The sequence below is a fragment of the Patella vulgata genome, chromosome 6, assembly GCF_932274485.2.
Source record: "Patella vulgata chromosome 6, xgPatVulg1.2, whole genome shotgun sequence".
NCBI classification, from domain to species: Eukaryota; Metazoa; Mollusca; class Gastropoda; family Patellidae; genus Patella; species Patella vulgata.
Genome location: NC_065884.2, coordinates 31,113,134 through 31,130,190, shown reverse-complemented (window position 1 = coordinate 31,130,190; position 17,057 = coordinate 31,113,134). Strand labels below are relative to the sequence as shown.

The 17,057-nt window shown below is 40.6% G+C and overlaps 1 long non-coding RNA gene across 1 annotated transcript; it reads right to left on the bottom strand.

The window, feature by feature from the left end:
- LOC126825471 (uncharacterized) lies at positions 1-16,824 on the bottom strand. Its single transcript, XR_007681995.1, has 3 exons — positions 16,556-16,824; positions 6,842-6,979; positions 1-397 (listed from the first exon to the last, which is right to left on the bottom strand). It is a non-coding gene; the product is annotated as an uncharacterized LOC126825471 (long non-coding RNA).
- Between the last annotated feature and the right edge of the window lie 233 nt (positions 16,825-17,057).

Genomic DNA, 17,057 nt, shown 5'->3' with positions numbered 1-17,057 from the left:
AATACTCGACTAAAGTCAATTCCTCTTCCTCGTGTCTTCCTTTCAATTCATGGAGCTGGCTTTGGATTTGAGCATATTTATATATCTTCCTTGGTGGTTAATATTTTGTTCTTGTTGTAAAAATGTGATCATTTCAAAAACATTCGGATGGGCTTTTCAAACTAGCTTCTTGATTCTTGCATGCCATGCTTCCAGAGTATTGTTGGTTCAGAGTGAACATAAATTCATAAAATCTTTAAGACCGTTAATTGGGTCCTAATAGCAACATGCCTCTCTTCAAACGAAAGTCGACAAGTCGATATCTGCGCCTTCGTGGGAAGGATTAATTTTGGTCACGCTCTGTAACTGCGCCTTCGTAGGAATACACCAAAATTCTTAGCATCTTACTACATATGTTCTGAAAGGTAATAAAATAGGCTTTCCAAATATTATTTATAAAAGTTGGCACAATGATACGGTGGCTGATAAGGGACATGAAAAATAATATAATTTGTTTTTTATAATTTTCACCCAAGTCAATTTTAATTTTCACCCAAGTCAATTTTAATTTTCACCCAAGTCAATTTTAATTTTTACCCAAGTCAATTTTAATATAATTTTTTTTTTATAATTTTCACCCAAGTCAATTTTAATATAATTTGTTTTTATAATTTTCACCCAAGTCAATTTTAATTTCCACCCAAGTCAATTTTAATTTCCACCCAAGTCAATTTTAATTACCACCCAAGTCAATTTTAATATAAATTTTTTTTTATAATTTCCACCCAAGTCAATTTTAATTTTCACCCAAGTCATTTGTAATATAATTTCAATTCTGTTGAATTTCCACCTAGCGCGTGACGTCATCTCAATTAGCCTCGTTTCCAATGTAATGTATTATGTTTTATCTTATATGGTTCTCATACTGTAATTAGCAGATTGCAATGTATTATGTTTTACCTCATATCAAATAGATACTTTTATACGCCCACATTTTCATATGGACGTATATTGTCGTCACCCCTGTCCGTCCGGACGTCCATCCATAGTTTGTTTGTGGACACTATACAGGTCACAATTCTTTCGATATTCGCGCTTATCGGATCTTAACTTTCTGAATTACGACCCTTGATTGTACGAAAAATCTCGTTTTTAGCTTGTGGTCTATCTAGAGGTCACAATTTGTATCCGATTTAAAAAAAAAACGTTTGAATATATCACCGTTACGCCCTAATGATGATTGAGTTTGAATTTTCTGAAAATCTGATCGAAACTGCCGGACAAAATAGTCGCCCCTCGTACACAAACTTTGAGAGAGAGAGAGAGAGAGAGAAATGGGGTTTAACGTCCACTCGACACAAACTAGGTCATTTCGGGACTAACATATGATTTAATTTTATTTCAATAATTCGCTTGCGCGTAGGTGTCTCTTTCCAGTGGGAGGAAACCGGAGGACCCGGAGAAACCCCACGAGATTGGGCGCAAACTTTGATGAAACTTAAAATATATATCCCAAATAACTCAGTAGATGTCGATATTCGCGCATTTCAGACCATAACTTCATGGATTATGACCCCTGATTGTATGAAAAATAGGTTTTTTATTGCTCGTTCCCAATCCACCTCTTGCAAAATATGGGCGTTTCTTGCCTGGCAACCGCTGGTTCTCATACTGTAATTAGCAGATTGCAATGTATTATTATTATGTTTTACCTTATATATATTAAAGAGATATTTTCTCATTCTGTAATTACATGTATCAGATTGTAATAGATTATGATTTACCTTGTATCAAATATTTATTTTTCTCATACTTTTATTATACTTTTATTATCTGTTCTTGTTTGAATTATATATGTCACCAGAAAAGCCATTACTTATATATACTATTCAAAAAAAGTAGGGGATATTTGATTTTTAAGTGTTATTAAAGTCACCTAATGAAACTGACAAAGAAACAAATGACAAAATGAAATGAAGTTCACATTCATCGATTTATTCCAAATGATCGTTAGACTAAGTAAGGCACAGACTGACCATTATAAGGGTAAAATGATACCCGGGGTCAAACAGCAAAGTTACCACAGCATCACAACCAAGTCAGTAACGGGTAAATCCTCCTCTGTTTGCCAAACAAGCATTGATCCGACGTGGCATACTCCTAATGAGACGTCTAAGGTCATTTTGGTCCAGATTGTCCCATTCCTGTTGCAACGCAGCAGCAAGTTTTTGGACATTGGCAGGACGTTGTTGACGTTGACGTAACCTCTGTCCAAGCATGTCCCAGACATGCTCGATGGGGGAGAGGTCGGGACTCAGTGCTGGCCAAGGTAATGTGGTGATGTTCTGTTGTTGGAGGTAACCTGTAACGATCCTGGCCCTGTGACATCTTGCGTTGTCATCCTGGAAGACGAAACGGCGGCCATGACGTCGAGCGAACGGCACAACATGGACTGCCAAGATGTTGTCCCGGTAGTACTGGCCTGTAACACGCCCTGCAACAACATGTAAAGCCGTTTTTCCAGCAACAGTGATGCCTCCCCACACCATAACAGAACCACCCCCAAATCGATCATGTCTGATGACGTTAACGTCTTGGAAGCGCTCGTTTCAACGACGCCACACCCTCCTACGTCTGTCCAAAAAATCAACAGTGAACCTTGACTCATCTGAAAACATCACATTGCTCCAGCGTCGATTATCCCAGTGTTGACGATCCCTACACCAACGACGTCTTGCCTGAATGTGATGATCTCTCAAACAAGGGATCACGCGAGGACGTCGGGCGCGAAGGTGACCCCTATGCAGTCGATTCCGAATCGTCTGGCCACTCACTCTCACACCAGTGTCTGTTTGAAGACGAGCGCTGATCTGATTTGCTGTGATGACACGATTTCTCAAGGCCAAGGTACGGATAAATCGATCCTGGGCTTGAGTTGTCGCCCTTGGTCGACCTGAGCGTGGTCTGTCCTGTACAGATTGTGTATCACGGTATCTGGACCATAGCCTGCTTATGACAGACTGAGAAACATTCATCGTCCGCGCCACAACCGCCTGTGTTGTGCCGATCTGTAGCATGCCAAGGGCACGTAATCTTTCATTTTGGGTAAGCCGACGCATATCAAAATTTGTTTTCTGGTCACTAAAACAATTAAACTGATGTTTCCACCCTGGAATTCAATGCCACAATGACTGTAACATTCAAAGTCAGAGTCGTGCAAATCTTGGGTTGGACCCCCATGATGATCCCAAGCATCACCTGCATTCCATGCGGTAGCTATTGGTGCGTTTGGGCGTCACATGTAACTGGAAATGTTTCTTCTGTTAGGTTCTATAGTGACTTTTTTCGTAGTCATTTGCATATTTTAGTATTATGCCCCCAAAATCAAATATCCCCTACTTTTTTTGAATAGTATATATAGTGTAATAAAGATTTTTGATATTATAACATGATGACTTTTTAGGTGAACACAAGCAGGCCTGTCAGCGTATCAGAGCCAAAAATGAGGCTTGTAATAACACTTCATTCTCGCGTGAAGATATCGCTAGCCCAGAGATTCATACAATAGTTGTTATATAAATCCAGAGACAAGTATAAAGTTACGTGATAGGCTTACATCATCCACGCTCTTCTCTAGAACCGCCATGTTTGCATGCATGAAAACGAGGCTAGTAAGTAACACGTGAGTTATCACCGAGGTGATAAGTTATCACCTAGGTGAAAACGTTTTCACCTAGGTGAGAACTAAAAAAAAAACCTAAAACTAAAAAACAAAACCCAAAACTAAAAAATATTTAAAGTCGTATATGGGCCACCGTACCTAGTACATTGGCGAGCATGTAAAATAACTCTTGACAGTTGAAATTTCACGTCGTGCCGCTGACAGAGGAAAATGTCCCTTCTGGCATACTGATTTCAGTAACCCAGTCGGAGTAGGACGTTAAACCTCCATTTCATTTTATTTCAATACGTTTCACTGTCAGATCCCGACTAAGATTGTGTCGACCCCTGCACGTTTATTTTCACAATGGCGGGCCAAAATTAGTGTTTTGGAAACGAGGCTAATTGAGATGACATCACGCGCTGGGTGAAAATTCAACAGAATTGAAATTATATTACAAATGACTTGGGTGAAAATTAAAATTGACTTGGGTGGAATTTAAAAATGACTTGGGTGGAAATTAAAATTGACTTGGGTGAAAATTATAAAAAACAAATTATATTAAAATTGACTTGAGTGAAAATAATACAAAACAAATTATATTAAAATTGACTTGGGTGAAAATTACAAAAAAACAAATTATATTAAAATTGACTGGCTCGCTAGCCTGGAGGTCGGGTGTTCGATCCCTGCATTGGCCGAGAAAATTCATCCAGATTTTCCGGCGTGGTTCCCCCTTGTCAGTGATGCAGGATGGAGGTCCTGACAAGGACAGCTGTCTAGTCGTTCGGATGGGACAAAAAACCGAGGTCCCGTGTACACATTGGTGTGCACGTAAAAGATCCCTTGGCAGTTGGAATTCGATATAAGAGTAGGCCGTAGTGCCGCTGCCCGGGCAAAATTTCCCTCATAGCACACTGTATGGCGTTTGCCCGTCTTCATTAGCCCAGGTTAGGAGCAGAACAGTAGGACGTTAAACCCCATTTCATTTCATTTTATTAAAATTGACTTGGGTGAAAATTAAAATTGACTTGGGTGAAAATTAAAATTGACTTGGGTGAAAATTATAAAAAACAAATTACATTAAAATTGACTTGGGTGAATATTAAAAAAAACAAATTATTTATTTTTCATATCCCTTATCAGCCACCGTACAATCATATTAAAAGGGGCGCACTCTCATCCTAAACGTCGCCAATTTTTCAAAATTTTAAAGTGAAAGACCGGTAATATTCCCTGTCAAAATTCGGATCATTGTACAAAATTTTGATGATCCAACTACATATATTCTGAAGGATACTTAAGTAAGCTTTCCAAATATTATTAGTAAAAGTTGGCACAATCATATTAAAGAGGTGCGCTCTCATCCTAAACATAGCCAATTTTTAAGAATATTTTAAAAGGAAAAACCGTTAATATCCCGAGTCAAAATTCGGACGATCGTTCAAAATTCTGATGGTCCAACTAAATATATTCTGAAAGGTAATTAAATAAGCTTTCCAAATATTATTAGTAAAAGTTGGCACAATCATATTCAAGGGGCGCGCGCTCTCAACTCGAACACTGCCAATGTTTCAATATTCTAAAGGGGAAGACAGTTAACATTCCGTGTCAAAATTCGGATCATCGTACAAAATTCTGAGCATCCAACTAAGAATATTCTGGAAAGGTAATTGAGCAAGCTTTCTAAAACAATTTAGTAAAAGTTGGCAAAATCATATTAAAGGGGTGCGCTCTCAACCCGAACACTACCAGTGTTTCAATATTCTAAAGGGAAAGACAGTTAATATTCCGTGTCAAAATTCGGACCATCCAACTATATATATCCTGGAAGGTAATTAAATAATCTTTCCAAATGTTATAAGTAAAAGTTGGCACAATCATATTATTAGACCGGGAGCCCAGCGGGTCATCCTAGCTGAAAAGTGTACCAATTTTCTCCTATATGGTGGTATCAATGTATGTATATCTGGTATCATCAGAATGTAAGTCTGCCGGGTTTCTGGTGGCGGGTGTGGTATTCCACGCCCTAAATGCCATTAGGTATTACAAAAACACTCTGACAGACATTTCTAGTGGTGGGGTACCCCTGACAGAGCTATGTAATTGCCAGACATTTGTAGTGGTGGAGTATCCCTGACAAGAGTTATCTAATATTTAGACCAAAGCTAGACTAGATTAGCTCAAATCTGTACCACCTAAAACAGCTTTGGAGTTGTTCAGTACCACCACAGGAGTCATGAATGACCACTGCCAGACAGTTTGTGCGGTGGGTATACACAAATAAAAAATTTGAATTGATCATTGTCAGGAAATCACCTAAAACCAGTTCATCTACCCTGTTTGTTAATATACTAAAAATGCTTTTTAGCCATTACTTGTCTTCTGTAACAAGAACCACAACATAAACTTTTCATAACATAATTAGTATACAACCCAAAAATATAATATGATAGGATAATGGACTAACATTTCCTGAAAAATTCATCCAGCAAACCAACTTCAAATTACTTTGAACTATTTTCAGTCTATTAAAATATGATGACTTTTTCAAGAAACCGAGCCTGTACTTCCTACATTTACATGATTATCCTTACTATCACTTTGCTCTTTACAGAACAGATTATAAGATGTTCCGTGATTTTTAAAGTTTGGTACCCGGAATACTGTCGCCCACATAATTTTCTTTTTGTATTGCCTATCCAGTCCTGTGAGAAAATATAATGCTTTGAGGAAATATAAATTCAATTAGCTGTTAATTCTGTGTGAAAGAAAAAAAGAAATATATATTATACTTATATTGAGCATGAATATCCAACTGTTAGTTTCCATGTGCGATTGGTATTAGCTTTTCAAAGTGATACGAGTGCCTATATTACTGTAGCAGTGTAGTTGTTTATAAGGTTGATCATTACAAACAATGTGCTCTAAAAGTTTATGTAATTAAGCAGTGATGACAATCATTTCAGACCACCTCTGAAACTTTTAGTCATGTTAAATATAGGCTGATATAGACATTGGAAAGTATACTAAAATATCACTTGCTTTAAAAGATACATATAAATACAGTTTAAATATAGATGGGGATTGGGGATCTGCCACTAACTAATGTATTTCTGATCTTATGGAATAGCCTCCCAGTCTTAAAAAATCCCACTGAGAAGAATGTCCTTCATAAAAGGATCCCATTATTAAGCTTACCTTAACTTGCTGTGAAGTTAAGCCTGCAGCTGACGCGACTGAATCAACACGGTTTTGAGTGGACTTACTCACAAAAGTAAGCCCACTCGAAAAAGTATTTTTCAGCTCCTCCAGAGCCTCCGAAGATATTCTTTTTTTCTAAAATATAATAATAATAATAATAAAAGTAATCAAATATGGAGTTTTAACTGATTGTACACTATATTTACCTTGGCTTTACTTCACAAATATTGTGCTCGTAGCTCTTGACAAAACATATCCACATAAAGACTTTAGCTCTGAGTTATAACTTGTTTAAAACAGAAGAGTTTTTGAATGACGATAAAGAGGTGCATTGACTTAGGTTAATAGGTAATGAGTTCCACCTTCTAACAGTAGCTACTTCAAATGAACGAAAACCAAAAGTCGTCATCCTGAGAGATTTTGATCCCAAATGGAATCCAGAGCCGGCGGAAGCAATTCTTGATTGTGGGGGCTACCATCCTATAGGTCATTAGGCGAAGGTTCAGGGGCCGCCTAGGCCCCGGAAGCCCTTGGGGATCTAGATCGTCGGAGACGCTTTCTAAGAGATTTCTGGCTAATAAAATTACTCAGCAATGAAGTGAAATTTTATTTCATTTTTAACTCCCTTACCATAAAAACACAATCTATGGTGGTTTAATCCTGTGATGCTGAACTTGACAAATATATGCCTAATGCATGATGAAACTTAAAATGTACGTTTATTACCGAAAGATCTCGGCTCCTTTCGATATTGGCGTATATAGGACTGTCGCCGTCACTTCTTGGATTATGGCCCCTGATTTTACGAACCGTGGACCCAGTAGAAGTAACAGTTTTTATTTGATTGTAAAAAAACATTCAATTATAGCAGGTTCAATTTTTTTATCCGAAATTGACGAGACTTGAAATATAGGTCTATCTCCCAAAGATCTCGGTTTCTTTCGAAATTGGCATATATTGGACCTTAACGTCATGGATTATGACCTCTGATTGTACGAAAAATGACATTGTTAGCTTATGGACACTTTAGAGGTCACAATTTTCACCCAGTTTTGATGAAACTTGAAATGTACGTTTGGTTCCTTTCCATATTCGCGAATATCTGATTGTAACTTTCTGGATTATAGCACCTGATTGTACGAAAAATCGCGTTTTTAGCTTGTAGTCCCTCTAGAAGTTACAATTTTTATCCGATTTAAAAGGCATTCGAATATATCACCGTTACACCATAATTACGGTTGAGTTCACATTTCCTGAAAATGAGACTGAGCTGCCCGACAAAATGACCGCTCCCCTAAAAGCATATAATATCCAGTTTAGATCTAAATATTAACGCCACCTGCAGATTTCGCCAATGTCACGAGATGTAAACAGGGCTAGCGCAAAGCCTAACCAAAGATCTAGCCCTTACCCTAACTCACAATCCTCTGCAACAATCACTTGCCCTAACCCTGTTTACATGTCGTGACCATGACGAAATCTGCCAGTAGCTTTAATATTAGGATCTGATCGTAATACCCAGGTTGTAGACCATCCAGCGGTTCGAATTTTTTATCCAATTTTGATGAAATTTAAAATATATATTTATATCCCAAAGATCTGGGTTTCTTCGATATTGGCTCGTATTGGACCGTAACTTTCTGGATTCTGATCCCGTGATTGTAGGAAATATCACGTTTTTAGCTTACGGGCCCTCTAGGGGTCATAATTTGTATCTTATTTTCAAAACTGTTCAAATATATCACCGTTACACAATAATTATTTTCGCAAAATCGGGCCGAAAATTCCCCGTCAAATAGGACTTAAATATGTACGGATTTTGTAGGCACTCAAGGTGGGAGGGGGAGGGGGGGCTACCATTGTTGCCCCATTCTGATGAACCTTAAATATGTTAAGTATCAAATGATCTTGCATGATAGGATAGCCCTTTTGATTTTACCTCGTCCCCGTCCATTTCTTACAAAATGTGGGCATAACTTGCATGGCAAATAAAACTCTATCCCGTCGTTTTTCTAATTACCTAATTAAGATGGACTTAAAATAAAGATCGACCGTTCAGCTATCTAATCGCGACCCTCGCAACCTCGGGTCTCTGAACCCTGGGAACAGTACAGAGCGTAGCAGGGTTTTCTTCATCTGAAAGTCTACGTTCTAGAAGTCTCACTTCTACTCACTTCTATGTTAAATTCAATCCTTTATGTTTTTAATAGAATAGTTACTTACGTGCAACAACCTGGAGAAAAGGGTACTTGCGGTCAAATCTAAGATTGAACAAGTTCACATAGATATTTAGGAACGGTGCCATTTACACGTTTAAGGAGTTTAAAATCTACTCAGTCAGAAACAGGGAGCCAAATGGAGATCTTTTAGAATGGGTGTGATGCGGCTGGATCTAGTTGATTAGGTCACCATCCTGGCAGTAAAGTTCTAAAGGCCTTCTTGTAGGCTGTGAAATTGGCATTGTAGAAGATCAACAAGAAGGCTTGCACTGGTTTATTTCCTCATGTTGTCAATGATGTGTCCTTATAACAATTTCAACAAGACGAAATCGTAATTAAAGCACAATCCAGGCATTCACCTAAAGTCAGGTTACCAGGCAACAAAACATATGCCCACAGCAGCTAAGTAGTCTGAACAATCCACAAGGGTTGTCACATTTTTTTCAATGAACATCAATAGCTTCTTTATCTCGTGAATATAAACACAGTGTATTGAAGACAGAGGAAGGGAGGGACACAGGCAGACAGAGGGAGAGACAGAGCGAGGGAGAGACAGGGCGGGTGAGACAGACAGGGATGACTGGATGGATGGACAGAGGAAGGGACAGAGAGAGGGAGGGACAGAGGGTGAGACAGATGCAGTGACCGAGGGACAGACAGTGTGACAGGGAGACAAAGACAGAGGTGGGGGAGACAGCGGGAGGGACAGACGGATAGAGGGAGGGGCAGATGGAGGGATTGAAAGATAGGAGGGGCAAACAAACGGCGGGAGGGATAGAGGGCGGGAAAGACGGAGTAAGGGAGGAAGGGCGGGACAGACAGAGGGAGTGACCGAGGGACAAGGATGGAGAGACAGGGAGGAAGAGACAGAGAGGAAGAGACAGGGAGAAAGACGGAGGCAGGGTCAAATAGAAGGAGGGAAAGACGGATGGTGGGAAAGACAGAGACAGGGAGAAAGACGGAGGCAGGGTCAAATAGAAGGAGGGAAAGACGGTGGGAGGGACAGACGGAGGGAGGGATATAGGGAGAGACAAACAGCAGGAAGGAAAGACGTAGGGAATGAGGGAGGGGCAGAGGGAGAGAGGGACACAGAGGGAAGAACAGGGGGACACAGAGGGAGGAACAGGGGGAGGGAGGAACAGACCGATAGAGGGAGGGACAGAATGGAGGACAGAGAGAGAGGGAGGGCGTGACAGACGGATGGAGGGAAGGATAGAGGGAGGGACAGGCAGGAGGACAGAGAGAGGGAGGGCGATACAGAGGGAGGGACAGAGGGATGGAGAGATGAAGGGACAGATGAAGGGATGGATGGACAGAGGGAGAGAGAGAGAGAGAGCGAGAGAGAGAGAGAGAGACATAAACTATGTCATTTCGGGACTAACATATGGTTTAATTTTATTTCAATAATTCGCTTGCGCGTAGGGGTCTTTAGCAGTGGGAGGAAACCGGAGGACCCGGAGAAAACCCACGAGGTTGGACAGGCGACCCTATTCCCTGTCACGTACAACCGGAGATTCGAAACCACGCCAGTTGACTCAATGACTGGCCTCATGATACAGCGCGCACGTGCTAATCATTCAGCCATCCAACCCCCCAAGTATGGATAAACAAGAATGCGAGAAGTAGTATTAAAAAGAATATTAATGGTGAAAAATAGAGTCTGTTTATAACGTTTCTTCAATAATTATGCAAGAGCTAAGTCTGCCTATTGCAGATCTTTCTTTAGGCCTGAAATGTTTTTAAAATTATTAATTAGACATTAATTAAGTTATCCAGGCCATAATCAACTCTCGACAAACGGAGGGAGGGATAGAGGGAGGGAAAGACGGAGTGAGGGAGGGAGGGCGGGACAGACAGAGGCAGTGACCGACACAATGAGGAAGAAACAGAGAGGAAGAGACAGAGAGGGAGGGACAGAGGGAGGGACAGATGGGGGAAAGGCGGAGGAAGGGACAGATAGAAGGAGAAGTGACAAAGGAACAGACAGGGGTGGGAGTGACCGATGGACAGGGAGGGAGAGACAGGGAGTAGAGACAGTGAGGAAGAGACAGGGAGAAAGACGGAGGCAGGGTCAAATAGAAGGAGGGAAAGACGGATGGTGGGAAAGACAGATACAGGGAGAAAGACGGAGGCAGGGTCAAATAGGAGGGAAAGACGGGTGGAGGGAAAGACGGAGGGAGGGATATAGGGAGGGTCAAACAGCAGGAAGGAAAGACGTAGGGAGGGAGAGAGGGGCAGAGGGAGAGAGGGACACAGAGGGAGGAACAAGGGGAGGGAGGGACAGACGGATGGAGGGATGGGGGGGGGGCAGAGGCAGTGACCGACACAGTGAGGAAGAGACAGAGAGGGAGAGACAGAGAGAGAGGGACAGGCAGAGGGAGGGATAGAGGGAGGGACAGATGGAGGAAAGGCGGAGGAAGGGACAGATAGAGGGAGAAGGGACAAAGGAACAGATAGGGCCGGGGGGGGGGGGGCTGACAGGGGGACAGGGAGACACGTGGCGGGGGGGGGGGGGGCAGGGGGCGAGGGACAGATGGAGGAAGGGATAGAGGGAGAGACAGATGGAGAGAAAGACGAAGGAAGGGTCAGATAGGAGGTACAGATGAATGTAGGCAAACACGAAGGGAGGGACAGAGGGAGGGCCAAGCACTGGGAGGGAAAGACGGATGGAGGGATAGAGGGAAGGACAAACAGCGAGAGGGAAAGACGGAGTGAGGGACACAGAGGGAGGAACAGGGGGGGGGCAGACGGATGGAGGGAGGGACAGTGAGAGGGAGGGTCAGATGAATGGGGGGGATAGAGGGAGAGACAAAAGGACGGACAGAGATGGAGGAACAGACAGAGAGATGGAGGTACAGGTGAGGTGTTGAGTGGACAAAGGGAGGGACAGATGGAGGGAGGGACAGGGGTAAGACAGATGGAGTGACAAAGGGACAGAGGGACAGGGAGGGAGAGACAGGCAGGCAGGGAGGGAGAGAGACAGACAGAGGGAGGGACAGAGGAGGGGGCGGAGGCAGGAATAGATAGGAGGGACAGATGGATGGAGGGATAGAGGGAGAGACAGACGGAAGGACAGAGATGGAGGGACAGACAGAGAGATGAAGGCACAGATGAAGTGTTAGGTGGACAGAGGGAGGGACAGGTGGAGGAGGGACAGGGGTTAAGACAGAGGGGGGCAGACAGAGGGACAGGGAGGGAGAGACATACAGGGAGAGAAAGACGGACAGAAGGAGGGACAGAGGAGGGAGGGACGGAGGCAGGGGCAGATAGGAGGGACAGATGGATGGAGGGAAAGACGGAGAGATGGATAGAGGGAGGGAGAAACAGCAGGAGGGAGGGACAGGGGAGGGAGGGACACGGGGACAGATGGGTGGAGGGAGAGACAAATGGATGGATAGAGGGAGGGACAGACAGAGGAAGGGGCAGACAGATGAGGTGTTGGGTGGACAAAGGGAGGGACAGATGGAGGGAGGGACAGGGGTAAGACAGATGGAGTGACTAAGGGACAGACAGAGGGGTACAAACAGAGGGACAGACAGACGGAGTGACCGAGGGACAGACAGAGGGACACTGAGGGACAGACAGAGGGAGGGAGAGACAAACAGGGAGAGCCAGAGATAGAGACACAGGGAGTGACCGAGGGACAGACAGGGGGACAGAGAGACAGGTGGGGGGACAGAGGGGGAGAGACAGGGAGGGGCAGAGACAGAGGTAGAGAGAGAAATGGGGAGGGACAGATGGATGGAGGGATAGAGGGAGGGACAGGGAGGGAGGGATAGACGGAGTGACAGACAGTTGGTGGGAAAGACAGAGGTAGGGAACGACAGACAGTCTTCTTCATCATGAAATTAAACAATGTTTATAAATTTAAAGTAAATCGGGTGATAACTTCAGTCTCTAGAGTGTCCATGGGTGATCAAGGGCTATAACTCTGGCTATAATTTTCAGAAATTGTTGAAAATGAATAGGCTTCTTCATATCATGGCCTAAAACGCTGTGTAAAAACATGACGTGAATCGCATCATAACTGTGGTCTATAGAGAGTGCAAAAGATTTTCCAAGTGATCAAGGGCCATAACTCTAGCCAGTAATTTTTGGAAATCATTGAAAATCAGTACGGTATGCGTCTCTGTCTCATGAAACACTGTATAAATTAGGTAATAACTTTAGTCTCTGGCGCTTCCTCTGGATTATTCAAGGGCCATAACCCTAGCAGTAATTATTAAAAATTGTCGAAAAACATATATATTATAGTCGGATGAAAAAACCGAGGTCCTGTGTGCACATTGGCATATGAAAAAGAACCCTTGACAGGTGGAATTCCAAGTAAGAGTAGGCCACAGGCAGGCCAAAATTTCCATCCCCATCTTCAAGATCTTCATTAGCCCAGTATGAGTAGAACAGTAGGATGTCATTTCATTTCTTTTGTCAATTGTACAGCATCGAGGGCCTAGAAGCAAGTAGGCCTATCTAGTAATTAGGATGCTATGCAAAACAAATATGCATAGAGGCCTACTGCCGAGTATTGGCATTGTTAACGAATAAAAGATCCCCTTGACTTGCGTGACACCGATGGAAATCGAAGGAGTATGGTGTAATTGCGACACTATACCCAGTAACCAGTTGGTGCAGAAAAGTATGTTAAACCCCATTTGATTCATTTATATTCTTGGCAAGAGCTGTACACAGGACAGGGAAAGCACATGGGTATGGGTAGCCCACTCCAGATATCAGGGGCCTCGTGCAAAAATTTTTTTTAGGGGGGCCCAACTTTCTGCATGTGTGTTCATGGTAAATTAAATTTACTGGCTGCGGAGAGTGTTGGCGGTAGCGCCGCCCACATCGAATGCAGTAGGCATGAGCATGCAAGGGGGGGAAATTTTAAAATTAGAAGTTGGGAAACGCCATTTCGATGGATTAGAGACAATAAAGTTATGATTGAAAAATGGTCGTTTTTTTAGTGATAATTGTAATTTATCACTCGAAAACTGAATTATATTTTATTCATCTCAACTTCGATTTAATTATTGAATGGACATTTCGAACAACTTCATGCATGGTCAAATACGTATTTAGATGTATTTGTATTTTAATAAAAAAATACTTTTAGTCTTTATTTTTGACACCCGTATATGGATATTTTATCAAATACAACATACAATCATAAATAGGGATTTACACAACAAGCACAAAATCAACTCTGTACGTAAACCCCCGGATGGCTTGGATTCGAATTGGATTTAAACAGGATTTCATTGATTGATTAAATTTTTAAATGGCGACGTGAGCGGAGATTAACCGTTACGTTGACGCCATACTCCCGGAAATTTTAGATCGAGGCTAAATGATAGAGTGTACGAAGCGAGTTATATAGAAATATAGCTCTATGGCGAGGCCTTAACAAATGATATCTAAATTAAAGTGCAATAAACTAAACACGGATAATGACAAATTATACAATTCCTGGAGACCATGTGATGACTAAAACAGACGGACAGGTCTTCTGTCTTAATAATATCAATAAAAATATTTTTATTTCACTGAGAATTTGGGGGGGGGGGGGGCAGGCATGACGCCACTGCTCCAGATTGTGGCTAATTAAAGTTAATGATGACTATGGTTCTATTAAGTCACTAAGTGCAAAATTAATTCCAGTTAACACTTTAGCCTACATTCTGTTAAAATGCAATGTATAATTTTTTTTAGAATAGAAACTAATACAAATTTTACAGAACATTTGTGAACGTTTATACTACAAAAGAAGCCATTATGGTTACAAGAAAGTTTTTTTAATGTGTTAAAAGCATGTCGATAGGTTACTATTGACCAATTAAACAACAGTTAAGGAATGAATATTGTTCTTATTTCATTGCGCTAACAGCGTCTGATAAGAATACCGTGCAGAATTCTATAGAAAATCTATAGGTTTTTTTTTTTGGGGGGGGGGGGGGCGTGTCCCATTTTCTATAGGATAAAATTCTATAGTATTCTACAGAATTTCGGGGGCCTGTAGGAAATAACAGCCCCAAATATTCTACAGTTTCTGTAGCGCACATCCTATAGTTTTTTCTACAGAATTATGGCAAAATTTCTATAGGAAAATACTATAGTATTCTATAGGTTTTTTTTATTGCACTTTCTGTAGGAAATTCTATAGTTATGTATAGTAATGAATACTGTAGTATTCTGTAGTTTGGAAATGGGGCCACTATAGTTTTCTGTAGGGATGGGTACATTGAATTCTATAGACTTTTTTTTATTAAATCTTATTTTGGGAATAAATATAGTTGGCCCATGATTTCTTCTAAATTGATAAGTTTATTTTTCTCTCATGGATTCTTCTGTATTTATACTTATCTTTCTATCTTTAATCGAATCAGTTTCTTGTTAATACTAACATATTAAGTTGTTATACACTGAATTTTTGAATTTTAAATTCAGCCAATGGCCAAACAGATTTTAAGAGAGTACATTGGCTGTTAATTATAGTTTGTCAACAGGTATGCACGGTTGACCTAGTGGCTTTAACAATTTTATATAATTTGAGTACAGAATCTGCTATAGTCATTCAAATCTAACTAGCAGGATCACCTAACAGTCAGACTGTGTTCAAATAAACTTTGTCTTTATTTCATTGACTTATCTGAAGAATCATTTATTATCTGATATTTTTGTTGTGAACATCTACATTTACTGGCATTTTTGGGTGGGTGGAGTGGGGAATTCCTTTGAGTGTCAACATGTATCACTATTTCATTCATATTATATACACTATTTTATACTTTATATTTTGTTTTTTGTGGTAAGCTTATTTTAGTTTGTCATTTGGTATCACACTAAATTAAGGAAAACTGCATCCAGGAAAATTATGTTGGAAAAGTTTACATAATTTACACAAGTGCATCACTAAATTCTATTGTAAACTTTAGTATGAATAAAAGACATCGCCAATTTATGAAATCTGTAGAATAGAACATTGTTTCTACAATATTATGTAGGAGTAGGCTATTTGTTAAAATGGTTTAAGTACAGTATACATATAAATTCTTAGTTTTCAACAGTATGTCATAGACAACTATAGGAATATACTACTGACTTGAGACAATAAGTTAGTTCTATAGAAAACTATAGTTTTTACCACCAAATCTATAGGAATCACAGCTGACATGAGAATATAAGTTAGTTCTATAGCAAACTATAGTTTTTAGCACAAAGGCTATAGAAAACTGGAGGATTACTGAACTGACTCGAGGATACAAGTTAGTTCTATAGAAAACTATAGCAGCACCAATGAATCTGTAGGTTTATTTTTTTCCAATAGTTTCTTACAGTATTCTATAGGAAATTACACTTGGAAAATATTCATCTACCAATCCTACACAAAACTATAGTACATGTTTTTGAATCTATAGTCATAAAAAATATACAGAATGAATTCGTTTTCCTGCAGCATTCTATAGACTTTTTCTGTTTTTCTTTCGCGTTCTCTTACCTAGTGGCAGTCAAATTTTTTTTTATGAATTGTCAGATATCCTCTCACAGTTTCACACAACAACTTTTGGTCTTCGAAGGAATTATTAGTGAGCAGAAATTCGCCCATGTATCTGTTATCACTCGTCACTTCAGTCAGTTATATAGAGGGATGACTCGTGTTTTCCTTTGGCGTTCGTCACTTCCGATTCAGGAAACCTGTATTACTCAGCTATCGTAGCAATGATCTCTGTGTTAAAATTATATTTGGAACGTGTTTAATCAGTTCTATCATATTATTCTGTGATAATCACTGACACCAATATTGTCCTTTAATCTGGCCTGAGGAGAGATCAAACTAGTTATTCGTTATATTATAATGTATTATGCATTTAAAATAAATTAGTTTTGTGGGAGGAATCGGGAGGTTTTCGAAGTGAATTCCGGTGATTATATGTGATTTCCGGTGATTGTAAATGAATTCCGGTAATAATGGCGGAAGAAATCGCTGGGCTGAAGTCAGC